Raw genomic sequence first — 4,168 nt, forward strand, 5'->3', positions numbered from 1 at the left:
TGTATTCAATGCACAAATTGCGAGTCCTGCTGGTTTCTTTTTTTACAGCAGTTCTCCATTTTTCCCTCGGCATCTTTTTTAGGTGAACTGTAGGACTATCTTTGTTAAAGTTTTTATTTTTTTTGTTTTTAATGTACTCTAATGTATTTATTGCAAGTGCCATAATGATGTACTTCTATATTAATTTATTTGGAATTTAATAAGTTATTTTAATGGTATCCAATAAGAAATCAGTAATGCTCCTAGTTATCAGTAATGCTCCTAGTAATCAGTAATCAGTAATGCTCCTAGTTAAACCAAGGCCGGGAAGCTCAGGGAGACCCCCCCTAACATAAAACCACAATTTAGGGGTGTATTAAAAAAAAAAACTAAACCAAAGCCCCCAAAAAGGCATTTAAAAATGCTAACAATTACAAAATAAATAAAATAAAAACCCAGGGCACTGAAACCACGGCCAAAGCACAACACAATAATAAGAATAAATGAGGACAAAATACACAGCACCAGTCTGCAGCCACAAACCCAATTAAAATTGTCACACAGCCATGTGTTGTAATAAAAACACTGCACAAAACACTAACCTTAAACCTGTTCAGAAGCCAAGATCCACAGATCCCCCGAACACCCTGCTCAAACACAAGTCAAGTCTGCACACCTCACGTGGAGAGCAGGAGAAACCTGATCTCTCCTGCTACAGCTCACCCTTTTCCCCTCGCATAATTATGCAGAGTTCGCAAAAAGGGATGGTGAGCAGCAGAAGCGTTGAATAAGGAGACAGACAGAAAGGAGGAGATGATTAAAAGTGGTGAGTGCTTCAGCGAGGTCACGGTGACATGCACGAGCGAACAGTGAGCCTGACTCGCAAAAAGCATTGAATACATGCCATTGTGGGAAAAAAACGTCAGTACTTTAATTGCCGTTATGCCATACCATTGCATACTGGCTCACTTGGAGCCCTGTAAATAATTCCAAAAAGTTGGCACTCTTGGCGGGCTTTTACAGTAAATAAAACTTAAAACTCTATGGCTCAATGCAAGCTTTTAGGCTTTATTATAGCATTCAAGGACATCCTTACATAGTATAAAGCAAAGTCTGGGAAATCATGTCTGTCTGTCTGTCTGAACGTTGTAATTTCACAAATCACTGGACAAAATGATCTCTACTTTTCCCCATTATGTGATGAAGTTTCCCTCGAAGGTTTAGAAATATTCACAACTTTGGATGGGAAGTAAGGAAAAAAACTTTTAACATATAAGCCGATAAAATAGACTAGCATTACAATGCACTCCATACAACTTTCTCACCCCCACCCTTTACAGAGGCTCTGTCCCTTGCCTTGCTATAAGCTCTAAGACTTGCTTACTTTAGGCATATAATGTGCAGTTATGAATAATAATATATTTTAATACAGTATATATGTGATTGTTATATTTTAATATGTGAAATATTTTAGATAATACATTTTTCATTGTGAACCATCTTGCACATCATTTCAGCCAGTACTGGCATACCTTTTTCAATATAATGTGCAGCTATGCAGGTTATGGGGCATGTTCCCTCCTCCCACTACCACCCAAAATACTCTGGGTTCACGCCCACACAGGATGTTACAGCATGGACTGGATGGAGGATGCCACTGTACAGAGTACAGTCCAGCTGAGGCTGTGGTGACCCGCATCCACCATTGCCCAACACCCTCACCACCACATGCTACCTCAGCACATGCACTGCCACATGCTGCAAGCACTGGCTTGATGGAGGCTTCTGCACTGGACACACATCAAAGCCTCATGTGCAGACTGCAGGGGGCACAGACATGCACAGCAGCACTGAAACAAATGGCAGCAGTAACTTTCATGTCCTCCTGCCAGAACATGACAGCTGACAGCATTTATGTCTTCCCACTCATGTTTTAGACAACTAGCCTTATGTAAGCCCTGCAAGCTCCCTTCAAGGTTCAGTGGGCAATTAGCTCCTCACAATATAACGTCTGGGGGACTAAGCAGGGGCACCAACAGCATCGCTGGTCCCTGTATAAAAGGGAGCATGGCATATGGGAGGGGGTGTGGACACACCCCTCTTATTTACCCCTGCTAAGTATGGGTGGGTTTCTAGTAAACATAGAAAATACAATGTGCTCACCTTAAATACCCCCAGTGAGAATAGGGCCAGCATGTGTCGGCCATTGCATTGGTTGGGCACACTGGATGAACTTCCAGGCCAGTGCCATACCGCAGCTACCATTGCAAACCAGCAGCACCCTAAAAAACAAAATGCATATAAACAAAATACATAAAAGCAGATCGAAATTGGAAAAACATGTGGAAATAATGTACCATCAATGTACTTATGTTTCATGAAAAGACCATCATTTTGAGGAATTCTGGAATAGAGGATGGTAATGTCCAAAGTACACAGCCAGGTGTTATCAGGGAACTCACCTTAACCATCAAGAGTCAATAATAAATCCATGGTACAGTATATTTTAATTAAGTGTAGATATACTGTACACACAACAGCAAATAGTGATCCAATAATACTGCAACATTGCTGTAAAGGGACCCCCTGTCCAAAATAATGGAGCATTCTGGCAGGTCAAATTATTCTTATGTCTCTTGGGCTGTGTGTACAAGATAGGCACTTTGGGTATCTTGATTTTTGGAAAACCACTTGTTTCAGATATAATAATTATATCACAAACATTGTTTAACATAATATCCACCATTTTTATAGCAATTAGTGAGATCACCAAGCAACCTAGAAAATACATCATCAACTGACAACTGGGAATCTATCTCTTTACATTACTGTTGCACATCGTCTACCACCCCTCCAATTTTGGAAGGTATGATTATATATTTAGAGTTAGAGTCCAATGTTAGATTATCAGAACATAATAGTCTTTGTCAATATTTCCTATCATTAAAGAACTCCCTGAGCTTAAGTTGTCTTTTTATATATTGTAAATCCATTTTCCATTTTAAACTATTAAAATAGTTTATTGGAACAAAACTTGAGCCTTTACTTGAAACAGAGTTTCAGTCGAAGTTCGATTGGACCAATGAAAGACTTGTCACCTCTCCAAGTCCATCTGTTGCATGACCCTTTCCTGTGTGGGGGTAACACCTAAAGAGGGTTTAATAACAGTATTAATCTCCATAAATTCATCGCCAGATGATGACGGCATGTCACTGGATGTTGTTCTGTCTTTATAGGGACATTGACCATGTTGTTTATAATAATGGCCTCTCATTCTATATTCGGCCATAAGCCTATGGAGAGTCAGCTATAAGCCTAATATTCAGAATAATTTATTCACCATCTCATATTGTGTCTTTTTAAATTTGTAAGTCACGACCAGGACATTCAATTTCTCCAACCTATTTTGTGTTGTATCCTGTGAAAGTAGGTTTATGCAGTTCCTCAAACTCAAGGATATTTTATCTAACCTGGTTAAGTTCTGTGGCAGCCTCCTCCACTATCAATATCATCAGGTCCAGTGAATATTTATTGAGAACTGCAATCCACCATCTTCAGAATCTTTGTTTTATCTGCCAATAGTTAAAAAGTTCTTTATTCTGAAACCCATCAGGATTTATTTCTCATGGACATAATCAGAAAGGGTAATACCATGTAGTTGAAAGTCTAATTCTTTTTTTCTTTAATCTTAGTAGCCCATAAGAAAAATTAATATTGGATAATTCACCAGGAAAATCCTGTTTCCCTTTGACTGTCGTGCAGTCGAACCACGGGCAACAGTATACTGCTGTGATGGAGATAGTGGGGGCATACACTCCTGCTTATTGCTGCAGAGTAGAGTGTGAGCAATGGATGAATAGTTGCTACAGTATGTGCATTCACACTGCATCTATTTACCGTGTAGGGAGAGCCTGAGGGTGTGGCCAGTATCTTCGGAAGTGCTGGGCACACCCCTACAGTGTCAAGATGCTCCACCCTATTCTCAAAGCATCTGCCCCTTTTTAGGCCAAGGGTCCAGATTCACTGCCCAACAATGTTGGAAGGTATGACTATATATTTAGAGTTTAGTTTCCAATGTAAAAAACGGAATATGCAGTATGAGCAGGCAGATGGAAAAAGCACTTAAAGTAATTAAAATATGTGTTACTTATAGCCCAATAATAATAAATTATGAAGAAAAGCAAAAAAC

General features: G+C 39.5%; 1 long non-coding RNA gene across 1 annotated transcript in view; it reads right to left on the reverse strand.

Moving 5' to 3' along the window:
• LOC146079604 (uncharacterized) overlaps nucleotides 1-3,553 on the reverse strand; it is a 7,697-nt gene extending 4,144 nt beyond the window's left edge. Inside the window, exons 1-2 of the long non-coding RNA XR_014474638.1 lie at nucleotides 3,450-3,553; nucleotides 2,143-2,261 (exon numbers count right to left, since the gene is read on the reverse strand). This is a non-coding gene — a long non-coding RNA (uncharacterized LOC146079604). The remainder of the gene's footprint in view (nucleotides 1-2,142; nucleotides 2,262-3,449) is intronic.
• Nucleotides 3,554-4,168: the final 615 nt, after the last annotated feature.

This window comes from Crinia signifera, chromosome 5 (genome assembly GCF_055691185.1).
Source record: "Crinia signifera chromosome 5, ASM5569118v1, whole genome shotgun sequence".
Classification (NCBI taxonomy): domain Eukaryota; kingdom Metazoa; phylum Chordata; class Amphibia; order Anura; family Myobatrachidae; genus Crinia; species Crinia signifera.